Source organism: Lissotriton helveticus, chromosome 1_1, assembly GCF_964261635.1.
Source record: "Lissotriton helveticus chromosome 1_1, aLisHel1.1, whole genome shotgun sequence".
Classification (NCBI taxonomy): domain Eukaryota; kingdom Metazoa; phylum Chordata; class Amphibia; order Caudata; family Salamandridae; genus Lissotriton; species Lissotriton helveticus.
In genome coordinates, this window is record NC_136057.1 from 169,121,862 (window position 1) to 169,141,071 (window position 19,210).

Genomic DNA, 19,210 nt, shown 5'->3' on the forward strand with positions numbered 1-19,210 from the left:
TGCATACAGAATATTGTCCAGTTCTGGGGTCACTGTCGAATATTCGATCCAGTTTTGAAGGTCACATCTGGAGTTCTGTGGCCACTCCTGCCACCCACAAGCTCCCCTCAGCGAATGCGCTGATAACGCAGCAGCAGCCGCTGTCTCCGCCATCGCCCTCCAAATTGGCACTGCGGCCCACCGAGCCCATTTTTGCACACAAATAATACCATATTTTGACAACATTATGTTTATGTCTTTGGAGCGGAGCGGTAATCAGCGGGTATGAATGGGAGCCATCCAAGTGATCTGATAATTGCCCAGCACTTCCATCACCACCCGGTTGCCGCCGCAGAAGGCGGGCAAGCTGCAGCTGCGCGAAATTGCCTGGAAAACTAAAATTGTTCATCTGCCAGAAAGAGCCTTTTTCGGAAAGCGGAGGAGGCTTCTGCTATTATAAATAAATAAATAAATAAATAAATAGTCTTGGATGACATCTGCCCGGAAAAAAAAAAAGAAATTCGCCTCAGCAAAGAGGTCAAGGATTGTATGGGCGAGGAGAACGGAGGGCTCAAGCAATTTAATGTTCACTTTACTCATGTCTCCTAAGAATGTAGGTTTCTGTGCCTGCCTTGAGTGGCATTAAACAGAGAAAGTTGAAATGGGTGCAAATTATGGCACCAACATTTAAGGAGAGTTAAGTGAAATATATTGCTGGAAAGTTTGGTGCAGTATGTGACGTGACTCTGTGCTTCACCCCTAAAATAAACGAGGTGGGTAAAGGGACGAGTGTCTATGGCCCCTGCTGAGCAAAATACTACCTCTGGTGCAACTAAGCCAGCTGATATTAACTAACTACCCAGTCCTCATTACTAACTGATAAGAGTCTTCAACCAAAGAAGAATTCACATGAGAAGACAGCTGGTGCTGGCCTGCTTTCATCCAACCCCGGCTTGCTGGAATAAGTCCTATCCAGGGACCACAAATAAACAACTTTCCATAAACCGTGTACAAAAAAACCATAATATAACTCTGGCCGCACTTTCTGTATTTGCACCAGATTACATTTAATTAAATTAGAAAGCAGCAATGCCCATCCCCAGGCGACAGTGCGACCGAAGTGGCCCATGTAACCAAAAAAAGTCATATTTTCCTACAATACGACATATAAATATGCTTTGAACACCAGTCTTAAACCATAGATTTTACAAAGTTTTTATGTTGTATTATGTCGTTTTTAAATATGTCTTGAGTACTCGGTTTTAGTAGATTTTATGGAACTAAATGTACTATGTGATTTACAATTGTGGTTTTTATTGCAATAGCTTTAAGTAACTAAGCAATTAATTATTAAAGTTCAAACGGACTCCTAACCATTGCCGTTGGTGAAAGAAGTATCCCCTGGTGATTGGGGTCTTCTGAGGCCTGGAGTTGTACATGTGAAACCTGTGGTGTAATATTCAGCACAGTTGTACGCCTTTTATCGGCCATTGCAGGATGAAAGGTGAGTCAGCCCTGCCAGCATCTGACTCTCCGCCTTGGCTGTATCCGCTGTCCCATAAAACTTAGAGCATGTCTTTGCTGATAATAAGGCGATGGAAAGGGCCTTCGATCGCATTTCGTCCAACACGCAGAGCGCGTTAATCTGGCATCACGTTGCAACCAAATAAACTCATTACTGCTGCACACAAGTGATTATCCCGGCGCTGGCTGGCCCTGGAAGTGATTTATTCCCGCAGTAATTACAGCAGCTCGTTCAGCGGAAGTGGAATATCTACCTTTTTTTAATTATAATTATTTATTTTTCTGCGGCCGCCAGTGTCTGATGTCCCCGGCTCCTATCGCGAACATGGCGGCGCCTTGAACAAGCCGTGACAAGAGTTTAATTAAAAGACCCAGCCGATTGGGCTATAATTGGATTCGTGTGCGCATGCGCAGAACTTCTTAAGGATTGGCGTGCTGGCAGAAGAGGCGTGTCTTGGCATGGCCCTCTCGGTGGGTCCCAGGTCACTGCAGGGCCCCAGGGGAAGTGAAGATGCAGTCTAGTCTTCCCCTGGGGTCGTTCGCGCGGGGAGGGCCAGGCTGTGGGTAGGGGTGTGGTTTGGGGGTGGGTATAAGAATGCAGGAGAGGAAGGCAACTTCCTCTTCCTTCATTCTGGCATTGTCGGGTGGGGAAGTTTTGTTAAGGCCTCCCACCCACCCTACAGTTATTAGGGTTCCGGGGAAGGGTTGGCAGAGCGTGCCAGTTTAGGACGGGCTGCTGGGTTGGCGGTATTTGGGAGGGGTAGGCCAGTCATTAGCGGGCGCACCCACCTCTCGTGGGGGGGACGAGTGAATGATGGGGGGGTCTGGAGGCATGAGAGTAATGCCAGGATGTTAAGAGAGATTGGAGGAGAGGGATAAAGAACGGAATGGGTCATGGAGTGAAATGGAAGGTGAGTCCGGAGTGTATGAAGGTTGAGTTGATGTTGGGAGGGGGGGGCAGTTGTTGTTGATTATTGTGTATTTGGTTGTTTATATTTGTGCAGCCTGGTCCTAATAAATGGCCTGTTACTCTTTAAACATCAGTGTGGCCTGATTATTGCGTGAAGGGCTCCGTCCCCTTGTTTAAATGTAGCGCTGCCCAGTTGTTACAGCGTTGTCTTTTGTAAATGGCCTCCTGCTCTGACCTCACCTGTGCTATGGCTCCCTTACTACCCATGCCTTGCTCCATTACCTATTTTTCCTGCTCTCGGTTCACTTTTGTGCTGCCTCTCTCATGCCTCGCTGTCTTGTCTCATCCATGAGCTGCTCTCCAGCCCTCTTGCCTCTCGCCCATGCCTCACTATTTTGCCTCATCCTTGCCCTCTGGCCTCATCCCCTACCCTCACATGAATACCATGACCTCTTTCCAGCCCATGCCTCATTGATACCTCACTCGCCCTCCTTGCCCTGCCTCATGCCTCCCCCATGCCTCGTGAATACCTCACCCTCTTGCCCCTGCCTCTCCCTCTTGCCTTGGTGCCCATGCTTTAATCCCTTCCCTTGCCCTCCTGCCTCACACCAGGGCTTTCCTTTCTTGCCTCGTGCCCTTCTGTATATTTTATTGATTTGTGAAATGCTGGCCTGTGCCAGGTCATCGCTTCTGAGCGCTAGAGTTTTCATAGTCACTAAAATTTCAGCAGAACTTGCAGGACAAGCTGATAAGTAGAAGTACCTTAAATGGGGCCCTTCCCTCCAGCCGGAGGGAGAGGTGCTAACTACAAGAGTACTGTCAACAATTATTTAATTTTTTTCCAAGAAATAAATCCTTCAAGAAATATTGCACATTACCCATTTCATCAATCAATCAATCAGTGTTTTGTAGAGCGCAGCCGTAAGGGTCTCAAGGCGCTGAGGTGTCTGGGGAGGAGGGGGATTGAGTTTCAGGTCTATCGAGGCGCTTCAGAGTACCTTGAATGTCCTACAGTTTTCAGGCAACAATAAAAGTGCCAAGATAACTCTGTTCTGAATGTGTACCTGGTGGAGAGGGATCAGAGTTTTCTTTAGTGGCAGTTCTGACTCTTCTAATGTAGTGCAGAGGGTTAATATGCCTGCTGCAAACAGCCTGTACCATGCAGATCACAGAACCGTATTTTATGTGCATAGCTCAGTGGGTTACAGCTTTTGTCACAAAGATCATTTTTGTTACTGTGGAGCTCATAAATTAAAATCGTAATCTAGGTTAGAAAGTTACGTTGTGTTTTGTTGTCACGGTCTTTCATTATCTTAATTTTGCTAAAAAGGGTTTATTTGTGTAGAAATAATTTTTTATTTAAAAAAATCAACCCTAGCCACTCTTACATTCTGAATCCTGAGTTTGTGCTTCCCCAGGCCAAGCACTGTTCTGACATGTGAATCCTACACTTGTAGTCCCGTTTGTCTTGCGTAACATTTTCTATACGCTAACTTACACACTTATGAAACATTGCCTCTGTATGTGTGCGTGATGTAAAGTGCTTTGGCACCCTACACTTGTATGAGAGGCAATATAATACAAATGAAATACATGTGAGAGAGGGGTTTGGGAGAAATTAGGGGTACTGGTGAGAGAATCGTTGAAGAGCCCCAATAAAGAGTTTGGTATCCTGCTCAATTCTAAGGTCAGAATTTACTATGCTTTAAAAACTAATACTATTGAATATATAATGAAAAATGTGTTGTAGAATGCACCATTTTTTCAAGGGGTGGAGCCCCACTTGTAGCGGTCAGGCTTGCTTAATCGCTATGACAAAATTCGCCAGGGCTGCTTTGGGTTCCCAGTACGGCCCTGGCCGCTAGCTGTTGATTTTGCTCTCTTGACTTTAGAGAAAGTGTTACCTCCGAGTGCAGAAAGCGATTTAATTTGAAGCTCAACTCACTGTAAACGTATCGTGCTGAAATGCGAGAGAAGAGCCAGTGTATCTGGTCCTCGGCTGATCAGCACGTTGGGAGCACACTGACGTGTTTTTAACGCCCCGCGTCGGCGTTCCAACTACTAAGAGGCATTGTCCAGGCTGGCTCTAGCCAATCCCGCTTCAAGATTTTCAAACTGGCACACTGGTACTCTCCAATCACAGCTGCACATCAGAATAAAAGTCCACAGCTGGAGCTCTGGCACCTGTAGTAAGGAGCGAAGACTTCAGCGCACTCCTCTCAAACAAGACTCCCGCACCAGTCCTGCCAAGTACCAAGCATCAGTCGTTAGACTAACGCATTTCAGTGTGGTGATCGAAATCATACCACTGAAATGGAAAGTCACACTTTATAGCGTCTCCTCAGCGGTCAAATCAGGAGCGCTGACGGGTCCATAAGCGGATGTGGAGGCGCTGTAATGGTGCATGTTGCTGAGTACTAGTGCAGGTTTGGGAGCGGTTTCAGTTGGTGCTACTACAATGTAACTCTCACCCAGAACACGGCGCACCTCAGCATTTCTCTTACAATTTAGTGAGGTCTTCATAGGCGCGTCCTCCTGCTGCCCGAGGCGCAGTCCTGATAAAGTTTTGGCTGGCACTGCTCGCACGGTTAAGAAATGTAATCATGAAGTCTGCCACCTGATCAGGGTCGACAACCCCACACCGGCAGCGGAGTGAACCTGGTTGGTGGGAGTGCTTCCTCAGCTGCAACCAGCCTGGATCACATCAACAGCTCTCCGATTCAATCATGCGGGGCTGCCCTGAGCCGGAGTCGCAGGCTGCAGCTACCAGCAAGCGTGCAGTGTTGCCGATGCAAAGAAATAAGTGCCTGCAGTGTGATGCAGTAAGGATGCATTGCTTACACCCCTCAGAATTTATGCAGCTAGAAAAGAGGGTAGATCTTTCTCTTTTCTCGCACCGGAATCCTGGAACAAAATGCCCTCATTCTTGCGTACCATCTGCGATCATAGCTACTTCCGCAAGAAGTTGAAGACATGGCTATTCGATAAATAACCAAAAACAAAGTAGAATCCACTACAAGGTGTGTTTGTAAGTGACCCCTACTGTGGAGGGGGACACTACGTGTTTTTTAAATACCCCTCACACACCAAAAGGACCCTTGGTGTCATGCTTCATCATAGGGGTCTTCGCACCCCTCTACGGGATGTGGCGTGCTACGACCTGCGGCTGCGCTGGAGCACTTGTACACAGACTATGTGTGGGTATTTGTGAAAGTCAGTGAGTAGTGAGGTTTGTAGTGCTAAGTGAAGGTTAAAAAACACCTGGCCCGTGGGGTGACTCAAAAAACTTTAATTGGTCCCCGGGCTGGTGTCGCTAAAAAAGGTGTGAAATTTGGTTTTCAATGTAGTATGATGTACATTAACCTCGGGTGTGCGTCGACATGTTTCGGAGTGCAGGACTCCTTCTTCAGGATGGGGTGACACAAATCCCCACCGTACTCACATATACTACTTAGCTGTAATTTACAGAAAAGTGAACAATATAGTTATATTGTACCTATCATGGTTTTTTTTTCACAAATTCGCGAACTTTTTCAAAATCCCGGTTGTGCCTCGTGAGCCTCTGCGTCAAAAAGGGGCTGAGTCGTGCCAATATGCATCGATTATAGAAGGACTGCTTCAGCGTTGGATAACGCTGAAGCAGAGTGATGTGTGCGCTATACAAATGTCCCTGACTTGACTTGACATGTGTTAACTTACTGACTCAAATGTGTGCCGCTTTGGGATAGAAAGAAAAGAACTAACGAGCAATGCAGGAGAGCGGCCTTACTTCCAGACCCTAAAGGCAGCTGTTTCTATGTGGATTGAATGAGGCTAGGGTTTTTTCCGGCCTGCCCTCGCACCCTGTTCGGCGGAAGGAGAGGGATTCGGCCGACAAAAACGCTACGTGGAAAGCACAAGCAGAGCTTTCGGAACAAAGAAGTGTTAAGTATCTGGAAGGCACGAAAATGTTTTTTCTGTACACAGGTTTGAGAGATTGCAAGGTTAAGCACACTGCAGCTCAGAAGCTGCTGTAGCACCGCGCTCTGGGAGGTGTAATACATACCCATGCAAGTATAAATGTGAAATAAAATGGCCTTTAAGACTTTAAACGTAAACCTACCTAGTTTGCCCTTAGGCTTATTATTTACTTATATTTTTACAACATAGCCGCATTATGACACAATAGAATAGGCTGCTTTCTGTATTTAAACACCATATGCAAAAAAAGGGGGTGATTGTCATTCGGAGATCTATGCACAAAAATTAGTGTTCGGAGAGACGCAAAACCCTTTGGATAGTTCCCAAATCTCTTAATGGTGCAAAATGGCAACTCCACAGTAAGCAACCAGTAACCATTCTCCATGATTTGGTGTGTTTTTACTAAAATGCAGAGGGATCAAACTATTCATAAGTTTAAAGACAATTCGTAGTAGTGTTAATGTCAAAATAGGACGTTTCACTGGCAGTGGTTGGGCCAAAGATGGAGAAACACTCACTACAACAATTTTGGTGGGGTATTTGTGAAATCCCTCTCACTACATGATAGAAGTTGTTTCACTTAGCTATAAACGTGGTAGTGCTTCCTTTACCGTCTTACAGTGGATGAATGTTTAAAGAATAAAAAACCTGGTTTGCGTCATCAAGCAGGAATAGTGGGGCTGACTGGGAAGCCTTATGGAGCAGATAGAGGCATACAGGTGTCTGAAATGTGCTGCTTTGTTTTAATTTTAGCAAAGCTAATGGACGCAAACTGAAATTCTGAAGTAAATAATGCCTTCCATTCCATTCATTGCTTGGTTGTGTTAACGCGAAAGTGTCACGCACGGTCATTGAATGTCACTCATAAGTACACTGACTTTATGAAAATGTCACACATAAGCAATCTGAAACCTAGGCAGCGATGCCGCACCACGTCGGAGTTCGGACTGAACAGGGCAATCGAGACTGATGTATGGTGGCTCCAGCTAGTCAAACTTAGTCCGCTTTCAAACAAGCACCCTGGTGCCTAAGGCTCGCAGTCTGAAAAATGCAAAGACAACTCTCCATTGCTCATCTGGCCAGAGTTTTCACTTTACTGAGGCACGATTGTGTCTCCCAGCTGGTGCCGCCTCGCAGATTGCAATCATGGTGCCATGACTCAGCCTTTCATCATTCTGTGAATGATGACATCAGTACCATTAATCTGGCACATAAAGCTCCTTTTCTTTAAAAGCCTCAAGGTTCCGGTGTGTTTGTTGCCTGTATTTCTTACTACTTTATCAAGACTTATGATCGAGCCCCACATTGATGAAAAACAGGTTATTCAGTGAGTTGTCTACGGACCCGCCATTTTGTGTGTGATTGGCGCGCTTTTAAACGTAGGGCTTTGAGTCGCTGTGCACAGTGCTCCTGCTTCTAGGCGCTACAGTCGTTGATCTGTGGACACTCACTCCTCCTTTCAGTCGATGGCACCCAGCAGTTGCAGGAACCTCTACCGGCCTCTCCTACACCCCTGACAAGTCACGTGCTGGTTTTCGTCCCGCTCGGGCCCATCCATTTTCCAACAGTGGTTGCATCAATCGTGTTGAAGTTTGTGTAACTTCTCCAGGAGAATCCACTCGGGGGAAGCGTTAATTTCGTGCTGCATTTCTGGGAAATGTTTTAAAAAATCTCAAGTTTCCTTTCTTCGGTTTGGACTCGTCCCTGTGGCCTGCCCTCGGGCTGAGATGCTTGGAGGCAGATTGGTGCGTCAGAGAGGCCAGTGGGGCAGGGACGGAGCTGGCCTCGTGCAAGGATTGAGGGCCGTGCAGTCACGTCTCCTGCTCAATCCTGGCAGCAGGGGGGGCTGGGGAAGAGTCAGTCACAAGCCTTGTTCGCTTCCGATAGGCTGGTTTGGAGTTCGCCACGTGTCAGGGCACACCTGTCAGAGAGCACCTTGCCTGAAATCCGGTGGACTTGGGGACAGTGGGTCCGAAAGCCCGTTATACCTGGGCCAGCGCCCCAGCTGCATTGACTGACGTTCATCCGCTGACCTCCTATTGCGGTGTGTACCCTGCAGTTGGCAGACGAGCTCTCAGCAGCCGCATTTACCGACTGAGCTACCTTACTGGGAGCGGAATGTGTGACCGCCACGGACCCCAGTCATAGAACACGTGCATCAGTCCTTGTTTTTAGTCAGTATCGCAGTGCATTTGGGGAACAGTAAGTCTGGGCTCAAAAGGGGTAGCATAAAATATGGTTTTGGATAAAACCTTAGAACTCTGTTTAAAGTCTTACACGTGATTAGGGACCTCTTGGCGGTTGTGAAGGTTACCCTTACCCGCACCAGCTGAGCTACTTTCCAGCCACCCTTCCTGAACGGGCACCTTTACTCTGGCCATAGCTGCTCCCAGGGACGCCCCCACTTGGCCACACACCTGCTTGTTTACTTGCACTTTTGCTGACACGGCCGGCCGTGCGCGCCTGCGGTGGCGCAGGGAATGCGGACTTGCGCCAACAGGTAGCGCGCCTATTGTTCGGCGGAGGCTCCGCCCCCGCCGGCGGCCGGTGAAGTCATACCTGCCCGCCAGGTATTTCCAGCCTGGCGGCGGGAAGGACTCGGCTGCCTCAGGTGAGTCCCCCTTGGAGCACGGGTCTGCGTGCGCGGCTCCAGGGCCTCTTTGTGCGCAGAGGGAGGGTGCGAGTGGGTCATGGACTGTCCACCCGGGGTCTGCGTCCCGGACGCCGAGAAGTGTTGGGGTGCCTCGCCCCTTTATGCCATAGGTGTCTGGCGTCAGTCCACCAAGGGCTGGACCCATGCCAGGTTTTTAGTATCACCAGGGTTTGTGCAAACAATTGCCTTTTACACGAATTTTTTATAAAGTGTCTCGGATGAATGCTCTCGTGTGCTAGCTTTATAAGGGCCCGGGACCCTGGAGAGCTAATTTCCAACCCTGGCCAGCTTCATTTCAGGGTCTTTCTCAGTGGCATGTTTGTGGCTAACGATCGGGCGAGGGGGGGCTTCGGAGTCTGGGTGGGACTGTAAGACGTGGCCCCACTCGGTGCAGCTGCTGACGCAGGCCATGCTGTGGGAGCAGCGGTGTGCTCTGGGTAAACCTTGTTTGGTCCAGTTAAAGATTAACCTCTCCTCCTGGCCCCGCCAGAGACCGGATACAGAGCACCAGCCTCCCAGCGCTGGCAAATCAGAGCCCCGAAAGGCCACCACGTGACCCCAGTTCCTCTTGGAATTGCAGGGCACCAGCCCCCAGCGCTGGCAAATCAGAGCCCAGAAAGGCCACCACGTGACCCCAGTTCTTCTTGCAATAGCAGCTTCCCGACCTGGACTCACCGTGGGCTAATCATTGACTTCAAACCCTGGTTTATTTGGTTCCAGTGGCGCGAACCAAGACTACAACTCCCAGAATGCATTAGTTTGTTAAAGCAAATCCTTGCTTGGGAACATTTTTTGATGACCAGGAGTCATCTGGGGACCGTAGAAATCACTCCCATGAAGTCTTCCCATGTCCCAGACAAGAATCCAGATGTAGTTTACCCAGCATGCCTCATACAGGGCCCCAAAACCAGCCTGCCCATAACCTCTGAAACCAGACTCAAGGCCCAATCCTCCTGCCCACGAGGCACATGCAGTCTGGCAGTATCCACAAAGAAGGACTCTCCTGCCCTGTCCACCCCACTAAATATATGCTGATGTATTGTAATTTAATTTATGTAGCGCTTACTACCCCATATGAGGCGTCAAAGTGCTTTTTGCGAGGAGCACACCACTCCGGAACCCAAAAAGGATGATTGGTGGATTAGTGTAGTGAAATTTGAGCGGTGGACGTGTGAGTCTGTTAGTTGGATTGAAAAGGATTATGGGGTAGAAGAGTGAAGAGTCCAGAAAGTGTTCATTGGCAGATCATAGTAGTATGAAGTATGGGATGAGTTAGAGAGTGGAGGTAGAGGCACGTGTGTAATGAAACTTGAGCCACCTCCTGCAAGGTACATGGCGGGCCCCCTGCTACGGATTTAATCCGGAGCTCTTAGGAAAGAGTACTGTGCTGAGGGGGCCCCCTGCAGCTTGGTCCTCCCCCCGCACCATGGGGGTTGCGGGGGCCTGTGTTACATGTATGGGTAGAGGATATATTGAGAGAGGTATAGGGTAGTGCATCGGAGACAACAGGGCTAAAACACATTCGCAAAGACAATATCTCTTGCAATGGTGAGACTTATTGACTTTGCCAATGCTTGTTTTAATTTAGCTTTATATATGCCATTGAATCGTACGGGACGACTGTCCAACTCAGCTTTTCTAGTGTTCTGCAGAACAGCCAGCAGTGGGTTATTCACTGCCCACTCGTGTTTCATTAATGGAAAGGTCTTTCAAATGAGGTGGGAAAGAAAACTGATCAACATTCATGCGTTTATCAAGGAGTGACACCTCCTGCATAGGACTTCAGGGGACGGGGCAGAGGCTTTAAATCACCCTCTGGTGACAGAACGGTACCTCCCGGAGTCCAGGTGGTAGCATACTCCCAAGTGAGAGAAGATGGTGACCCAGCACTTGTCAGAGAAGTGTGGCTCAATGGTTAGAGCGGCAGACCCTGATGCAGAGGTCTAGCCCGGGACCAGGGTTCAATTCCCGCCTCGGCGGCTCTTGGACTCAATTTCCCCGGACCTGATAATTCTCGCTTCGGTGCCTAGTCTAATCCTGGGTCCCACTCTGTGACTCTGGGCAATAGCTTGCTTAATCTCCACAACGGCCCCAGCAGCGCTTGGATGCCTGGCTTCACCTTGGGGGTGCCCAGGAGTGGACACTTCACAGGGAAAGCCAAGATGGGTTCCACAGTGGTATGAATACAGCACTACGAGACCTCTGGGTAGAAGTGCGCTATATAAATACAAACACACATTTACAAACAATGAAACCCTCTAAAAGACAGCCTTGTAAATTTGAAATGTCAATGCATTAACCTTTCATAGAAGGCAGGTGGTGGAAACTAGACATCCTCTGAGGGCAAACAAGGATTTTAATCTCACCTTTAGTCCGAAGGAAGACACCTTTCGTGTTCCTCAGCCTCATAAATGACATTCCCAGGGACTGCGACATCTGAAGTTGAATCTGAAGATAAGGCCTACAAGCCAGTGCGGCCTCCTCCTATTTTTCAGATCAGACCCCCATAAACATGCGATTTGTCACACCCTGCTGCCAGTGCGCACAGACCCTGCGTTGTTTCCAGATTTAGCATGGCTGCCCCACAATTGCCCTTTTTAATTCGCTGGCTGCATCTTTCAGCATTCCTTTGGGGAGCTTGTGCCTCCATTGTCCCCTCTGTTGATATCCCAGTTACTTACCAGCAGGACCACTGGAATTATATGATTGTGCGGCCGCAGAGATTTTCACATAAATATAGATTAGCTGCATTTGCCACATAATCCATAATCTGCACATTTTTACAAAAAAAGTTTTGGTTCTAGCTCAAAAGTTACTAAAATGCAGCGCCGCATGTTGCCATGTGTTACCACGCTATGGAAGGCCCTTTGCAAAGGTTGACTCATCACCTTTCTGTTGCTTATTGCTATATTTGTGCGGTAAACCGGTTCTAATAAGGTGCCCCGTAGTGTCCGGACAACGTTAACAGGTATACATAGTATAAAATAATAAAATACTACTTTTGAAAAAATGTGATGCATTGTGCTGCATAATTTGGCTTTCCTTGCCGCATAATTTACTCAACCCTGCCACATAATTGCAGTGGCCCTGCTTACAAGTGATCTTCATGGCTCCTAGTCCTGGCCAGTGCAGCTTCCACCAGAGACAAGCAGCCCACTTTCAGTGGGGTCCTGGGCAAGATCTTTGTTGGGGGCCGCAGTTCGGAGCAACACTGACATTTACTACTCCTTTCCTGCTAATCAAAGCCTGCATAATCCAAAAGCTATACTCCATTCTATGTTAAACTTTCAGAAACTAGGCCACACAGAAATAATTGCCTGGCCAGGGGCCACAAAAATCATAAAAATGGCACCGGGGGAGAGGGGTTCGGAGTATGAGGTGCAGCCAGACGGGCTGGAGAGCGGAAGTAGACACGGGTCAATAGACCAAGTGTCTGCTTTCCTACGGGGCCTTTGAAATGGAGGGGCCCTGGGCAATTGCCCGCTTTGCCCATGCCTCACACCATCTCTGTGCCACTCTTTCTGATAATATGCAAGTGTGTGAGGATGAAGCCAGCAGAGGAGTGTTCCTTTATAAAAGGGCAGTGACGGGCGGCCAGGAGTGGTGTTCAGTTCACGTGCTGTGGACATGTGAAGCGTCAGCAGCGCGGAGTGTCGCCTGCTCTCTGTGTGTGGTTGCAGTCTTAAGATAGGAAGTATGTTCTCTCCTTTTTCTCTCTCCTCTCCTCCTTTCTTTCCTCCTTTTTCTCTTTCCTTTTTCTGTTCTTGAAACTCAAAAGAAAAAATGCTCATTTGATTGTGGTACTCTATGATTTTATCTTCCTCTTATATTGGTTTTTACTCTCGCAAGTTGTATGACGTATTTGGTTTTTCACCATTTGATTCTTACTTTTTATTCCTCGTTCTATGGACTTGTACTTCATGCTCTTTATTATATTTATGTACCATGTTTTCTCTATCTATCTCAATAAAGCTTTTTAAACTCAAAGATAGGAAACCCCAGAAACCAGACTCAACCCGTCCACTACCTCTTTTAAAAAGAAAGTTAAAGCCATCCTCATGGCCAAATACACATGAATAGGGTTTGCTGAAGCCCTGTTAAGAGATGCATACATGCTCCCAACCACAAGACAATTCTTGATGTTAAATCTAGCTATGTTGTTTTTATTACATGCTTTATTCACTTGTGTGGTTTGGCTCTTATTTGATGTATAAAGTAACATTTATTGTTTGTATAGCGCTCTGATATCCGCCAGGATCTTGTTCGCACTCTATAAAACTTTCAAAATAAATAAAGATGAGCCGGAGGGCAATGAGGCGCCCTTAAGAGCTCCGTTAAGACCCCAATGATGAAAAGGGTCATCAGGCACTAAGTGCCCTCCCCTCAAGGAATCTGTGTGGTTACGGTCTTAAGGGGAGGAAGTGATGCTGTACAAAGATGTTCTGGGAGATTATGGGTGCCCGCCTCAAGATGCCCACCTAGAACACCCCAACCCCCGTCCTATGTCACCCCTGCCATGTGCAGGCTGGCGGGATACCTTCGCCTCTGCTGCCACATAATCCTTCGACCTTACATACTGAACCCCCTCACACTCCCCTGGGTTAGACATTGATGCCTCCTTCCCCGTTGCTGAAACCAGCTTCTCATGTGTTGGGGTGCATGGTTCATCCAGGCAGGAAATCGCACATGTGCACCACACGCATGCGCACCCTCTGCCAGCCTGGCCTAGGTTGGGGAACCACACCGAAGGATGCGGTCTTGTTAGACGTGGACCCAGTAAGAAGTCTGGACGCAGGACCACCTAGTCTTGTGGGAACCAAGGAATGGCCACAGAGCTCCCGGTGTCCCCCACAAGAACCCAGCGGGCCTGAGCGCCCACTTAGTGACCACCATGGAAGGGGTGGCAGCACGCAGTTTGGGGGGTGGGAGAGCGCACGCCACAGCTCCCTTAATATGGATTGAGATCAGACAGATGTAAGGGAGCCATGGGGGTCAGGCAGAAAAGTAAGGGAGCCACCGGGGTCAGGCAGAAAAGTAAGGGAGCCACGGGGGTCAGGCAGAAGTAAGGGAGCCACGGGGGTCAGGCAGAAGTAAGGGAGCCACGGGGGTCAGGCAGAAAAGTAAGGGAGCCACGGGGGTCAGGCAGAAGTAAGGGAGCCACGGGGGTCAGGCAGAAGTCGGGGAGCCACGGGGGTCAGGCAGATGTAAGGGAGCCACGGGGGTCAGGCAGATGTAAGGGAGCCACGGGGGTCAGGCAGATGTAAGGGAGCCACGGGGGTCAGGCAGTTGTAAGGGAGCCACGGGGGTCAGGCAGATGTAAGGGAGCCGTGGGGGTCAGGCAGAAGTAAGGGAGCCAGGCAGAAGTAAGGGAGCCACGTGTGTCAGGAAGAAGTAAGGGAGCCAGGCAGAAGTAAGGGAGCCACGGAGGTCAGGCAGAAGTAAGGGAGCCACGGGGGTCAGGCAGAAGTAAGGGAGCCACGGGGGTCAGGCAGAAGTAAGGGAGCCACGGGGGTCAGGCAGAAGTCAGGGAGCCACGGGGGTCAGGCAGAAGTCGGGGAGCCACGGGGGTCAGGCAGAAGTCGGGGAGCCACGGGGGTCAGGCAGAAGTCGGGGAGCCACGGGGGTCAGGCAGATGTAAGGGAGCCACGGGGGTCAGGCAGATGTAAGGGAGCCACGGGGGTCAGGCAGTTGTAAGGGAGCCACGGGGGTCAGGCAGATGTAAGGGAGCCGTGGGGGTCAGGCAGAAGTAAGGGAGCCAGGCAGAAGTAAGGGAGCCACGTGTGTCAGGAAGAAGTAAGGGAGCCAGGCAGAAGTAAGGGAGCCACGGAGGTCAGGCAGAAGTAAGGGAGCCACGGGGGTCAGGCAGAAGTAAGGGAGCCACGGGGGTCAGGCAGAAGTAAGGGAGCCACGGGGGGTCAGGCAGAAGTAAGGGAGCCTCGGGGGTCAGGCAGAAGTAAGGGAGCCACGGGGGTCAGGCAGAAGTCGGGGAGCCACGGGGGTCAGGCAGAAGTCGGGGAGCCACGGGGGTCAGGCAGAAGTCGGGGAGCCACGGGGGTCAGGCAGAAGTCGGGGAGCCACGGGGGGTCAGGCAGAAGTCGGGGAGCCACGGGGGGTCAGGCAGAAGTAAGGGAGCCACGGGGGTCAGGCAGAAGTAAGGGAGCCACGGGGGTCAGGCAGAAGTAAGGGAGCCACGGGGGTCAGGCAGAAATAAGGGAGCCACGGGGGAGGGGCACAAAACCGCTTTCCAAAGGACTGTCCCAGGGTCCTGATGCTTTCCTTCATTTTAAACTTGTATCCTGGTGTTCGGGACAAAGATTGGGCGACCATATGTTTTCCCCGGACAGTCCCTGTTTTCAGAGGACGTCCTGGTGTCCCGACGCCTTCCTTGATTTTTAGATACAATTCCCTGTTTTGGGACGAAGGCCAAGTCATCCTGTAAAGGAGAAGTAAAAGGTGTGCTTTCGTTAAATAATGTATCTGTTTCAGGCAGTGCAGGCCCCGTCGGCTGTAGCAGAGGGGAGACCGAGCGGAGAGGAGGGCTGGGGTACTGACGGTAGAGGCTAGAAGTCTTGCCATAGCTAATGTTATGTGAATGTACCGTGTGTGTAGGGATAGAATATATTTTTTTTCAAAAAATTGGGACCGGCCAAAAGCTTTAGTCCTACTTTTTATGTCTGGCCTGTCCCGGGTTTTGCTTCTCAAAATCTGCTCACCCTTTCTCTTACTGATGCTCTCCACACGTACAACCGACTCTGTCCCAGCCCTTCTGATTCAGCACAGGCCCGGTTCTAGCGGGTGGGCCGGGTGGGCCAGGCCCACCCAAACCTGAGCCTGGCCCACCCAAACAGGAGCCTTGGCCCTCACAGTGAGGGCTTGAAGGCAGGCGTGCAAGGGCATTGACCTCAAAGGGTGTCTGTGTGTGTGTGTGCGCCTGGGCTGAGACAGCTTCCCGTGGCGCGCACACACACAGTTTTTGAGATTATCTCAGCCGCCCCCCCCCCCAGTACTTCACAGGTCTTTAAGACCATTTACATATGAACGAGGCTTTGTTTATTTTAACACCCCTTCATCTCCACATGGCGAAAGGCGACAAATCCTTTCTTTGACATGGGTAACCTTTGCCTCTTGTTCTGCTGTGTGGATATTTCTTTTTCTCTGCAGTGCAGGAGAAAATAAGTTTGTTTATTCCTTTCCTGACCCCTGCAGCTGCTTATCACATCAGGCTGCCTGTGACATAAAGTTTGACTACTGGAGTAGGTAAGAGAATGTGTTACTATTTGGTTTTCTTTTAAAAATCTGCACAGGCCCAGCACCACACATACTTCATGTGCACTTAATTTAAACAGTTTTTCTCATTATCATGGCTGATGCAGGAGAACAATTAGACAATACAAAATGCCCAGATAACGCTGGTGATTAATGATCCTGCTGGAGAGCAATCATTTGTCTGTTAGTTTTTAAATGCAGATGAACTGTATTTTTTGTGGAAACTCAGTGGGTCACTGCCTTTGTCACAGAGATCCTTGTGTTACTTGGAGTTCAGAAGTTACAATAGTATCATAGGACAGTGACCAATGAATTGTCGCCAAAGAGCTGCATACAAACATGAATGGTATCGTTAGAACTTCGCTTTTTTTGCTTTGTGATATAGTTAGAACTTCCTCAGTCTTTCATTATTCTAATGTTGCTAAACTGAGTATGTTTGGGCAGATATACATTTTTATCAGTAAAGCTGACCCCCATGGAATACTTTTTAAATCCTAAGGTTGTGTTTCCCCAGACCAAACCCTTTTGAAATATCCTGCCCACCAGTATGAATGACATGTGATTCCTACACCTTGTAATACTCATTGGCTAATGTGACATTCCCTGTAGACTGATTCACATACTTGTATGATTCATTGTCTCTGTTTAATGTGTGCGTGGTGTAAAGTACTGACACACACTACACTGATATGAGTAGCGCTATACAACAAATGAAATGCATATGAGAGAGTGACTACGTAGAGATGAGGGCACTGGAGGAGGGTGGCAGTGAGGGAATCTGAGGAGGAGGTCCACGGGGGGCTACGGAGAGATGAGGGATGCTGGTGGAGGGTGGCAGCGAGAGAATCCGAGGAAGAGGTCATGGGGTGCAGGGGGAAGCTAGGGCGAGGTGAGGGGCACTGGTGGAGGGTGGTAGTGAGGGAGTCTGAGGAGGAGATCATGAAGGGGAGGGGCTACAGAGAGATGAGGGACACTGGTGGAGGGTGGCAGTGAGGGATTCCGAGGAGGAGGTCATAAGGGGGAGGGGTTATGGGGAGATGAGGGGCACTTGTGGCGTGGCAGCGAGGAAATCCGAGGAGGAGGTCAATAGGGGGCCATGGAGGGATGAGGGGCACTGTTGGAAGGTGGTAGTAAAGGTATTTACGGAGAAAGAGGTCCGTGGTGGGGCGCCAAAAAAGACTTTCGCATCAGCGCTGAAGCCGGCCCTGTCATGGCCTTTCTGTTTTTATTTATTTAATTAGCAGGTGGGGTCATAAGGGCTACTGTGGAACATACTTTAAAGTGCGTGCTAATTATATTTACTGCTATAGTCAATGTTTTAAGTTTGAAGGTGATTTTAATAATGTTTTTATGGGGAAAAATGAAAGTGGAGCCCAATGGTGCCTGATATAGGACTGGGGCCCAAGGTCAGCTGTAAGATAAGGTGCATTGGGGAGGAGTGGGTATAATCAAGCCTGTAAGGGAGTGCGTTGCAGAGTCCAGGGTCAGGTGGAAGTAGGTATGAAGAGGTATTCTCCCTGAAGGCTCCCACAGAGGAAGCCCGTGAAGTGTCACTTGCCTGATACTCCCACCTCAGAAACCTCCTCTTCCCATCAAAGGAACATTACATGGAAAAAACACTTTTGAGAGTGATAATATATGGAAAGAGATTCGAAAAGAGTGCGTTTTACTGGACAGTGTAGGCCTAAGAAGAGATAAATGAGGGCCCTGAAGCAGGTCTGCCTAGACATATATGCGAAAAATCGAGCCCGCAGTGGCCCACCCAAATGCACCCTTGGCCCACCCAAATAAAAATTCCTGGAGCCGGGCCTGATTCAGCAGCGGACTAGGCATAGCCCATCTATCTGCAGGCTGAACCACCCCTGGTGGCAGGGCCTGCACCCGCCAGCCGGCTGCCAACAAGTGCCCACTGTGAGCACAGCTGCCAGAGGATTTAATTAATATTTGTGAGTAATGTCTGGATGGTGCGAACGCATATCGCCTCCGTTTCTGAATATTTATCAGGGTGAATAATGATTTTGGAGCCATGAACGGTTATTCCAGCTGTCGGAGTGGCAGGTATTACTGCGCCTGCCACTCGCATCCCCTCCTTGGCGCATGTCACGTAGTCGCTTTATCACTGATTGCTCTCAGAGCCCACACCGCGAGCGGAATGTACTCCTGGTGCAGAAATGTGAGTTGGTGCTAATATCTGCCTCCGCAGCATTGGTTTCATCGACCTTGACATGATGAAAGTATGAGTCTTCCCTGTTTCCATTTGACTCTGCACTGCTAGATACCCGGATGTCCCTGCTGCAGGAGGTCACACAGAGATGTGTTGGGGTTGCAGGAGGTGGCTTGTCACTGTGTTACTTTGTCATCGCTCACACCATTTCACGACTTGGCGCCTGGAATGCCAACATGGACCTCAGGGCGGGGTCTTGTGATCGCAGTTGCTCCTTGTGATTTGTTGCCATGTCATTCTGGGCATGCATGGTGTAGATGCACGTGTGTGCTGGAGGAGAGGCGTGCTTGTCATTGGAGGCCAGAGCATGCACTTTCCACTGGGTGTGGGGGTGCTTGTAGCTATGGGGCATGCTTTTTAATGGGAGTGCACTTCCTACTGATCAGAATGTGCTTACCATTGGAAACACAGGCTAATGAATCGATATGGGGGTACTCTTGCTGATGGGGAACTGTGTTGCAGTTTGGGAAGTGAGATTGTGGTAGGACCTAGCCATGCAGGGTGAGTGTGCTTGCCATCAAGTTGCGTTTACCGTTTGTGCACTGGCCAATGCTTAGTGTTCTTGGTCACAGGATGAAATGCGCTTGCTGTTGGTTGAGTCCATTTGCTTTTAAAGGTGCGGGGGGGGGGGGGTGTTCTTTGCTGGGAGAGATTCCCTACAGTTTCCACCTTCATCCTAGGCTTTCCAATTCCC

At 49.3% G+C, this 19,210-nt stretch overlaps 1 protein-coding gene across 4 annotated transcripts in view; it reads left to right on the forward strand.

The window, feature by feature from the left end:
* PTPRF (protein tyrosine phosphatase receptor type F) overlaps positions 1-19,210 on the forward strand; it is a 761,542-nt gene that overhangs the window by 315,298 nt on the left and 427,034 nt on the right. The gene's annotated exons all lie outside the window — the stretch shown is intronic.